We start from the raw sequence: 1,023 nt of genomic DNA on the forward strand, positions 1-1,023 counted from the left end.
CGCGTGGACAGAATATTGACAAGTTTATGGTGCATTAAAAGGCACCCGTAGCTGGTTTCCGGGGTTGTCCAGAAAGCTACGACGAGATTCCGGCCTTCGGTGGCCACGCGACTGCAATTTGACTGAAGCGGTCGTGTGAACGCCGACTGAAATCTGTAACAATATATATATATATATATATATATATATATATATATATATATATATATATATATATATATATATATATATATATATATATATATTGTTACGGCTGTGGAAATTTGCAATACACCAGAAAGGTCCTCAGGTTAGATATATCGATAAGTTCATGTGTAGTTAGTCCACACCCATTGTTTAGAGGGAATATGTGTGATTCATCCGGGCTGCGACGCTTTGAGTTAGCCATTTTTCTTTCTCTATCGTTATTTTGGACCATAAAGCTGCCAACAACAACAAACACCACACCTTCGCCTCTTTACTTCCACAACTCCATCTAATCCCACAAACATCGCTTCACCGCCATTCCCAAACGACGCCCGCCAACAACCAAACCACCACAGCAAACCCCCCACCACCTTCGTCGGGTGGCATGGGCCAGCCTCCAAGCGCGTTTTGATCCGTGAATCTGCATACAAGCTCCTCCCCCGGTCTATAAAGACGCGAGCACAACGCAGCTCGTGGGTGCAGAAAGGGGTGCAGAAAGTGGCGCTAGTCGGAAGTCGTGGAGTCTGGGTCGTGTCGTTGCGGGGATCGGACGGCGAAGGGGACGGAGCTTGGAGTTGAGGTCGAGGGACGAGTCGCGGCGTGGAGCAGGGACGCAGAAGAGGACTCAGGGGCGAGAGTTTGCCGGAGTCGGTGCGGTCCCAAAGACCCCGTTAGCGGGACGGAGCGTCCGCCATTCCCCTCTCCCGACCCCGAGCATCAACAATTCCCCCCCATCCGCGCTGAGATAGCGCCGGTAACCCCGTCCGTTCCCCAACCCAACCGTGGTGTCGACCGACCAACACGTGCCTGCGCAACGCACGCCAAAGGAGCTCACCG

Source organism: Eptatretus burgeri, chromosome 17, assembly GCF_056783735.1.
Source record: "Eptatretus burgeri isolate ZD-2024b chromosome 17, Ebu_testis_v1, whole genome shotgun sequence".
Lineage (NCBI taxonomy): Eukaryota > Metazoa > Chordata > Myxini > Myxiniformes > Myxinidae > Eptatretus > Eptatretus burgeri.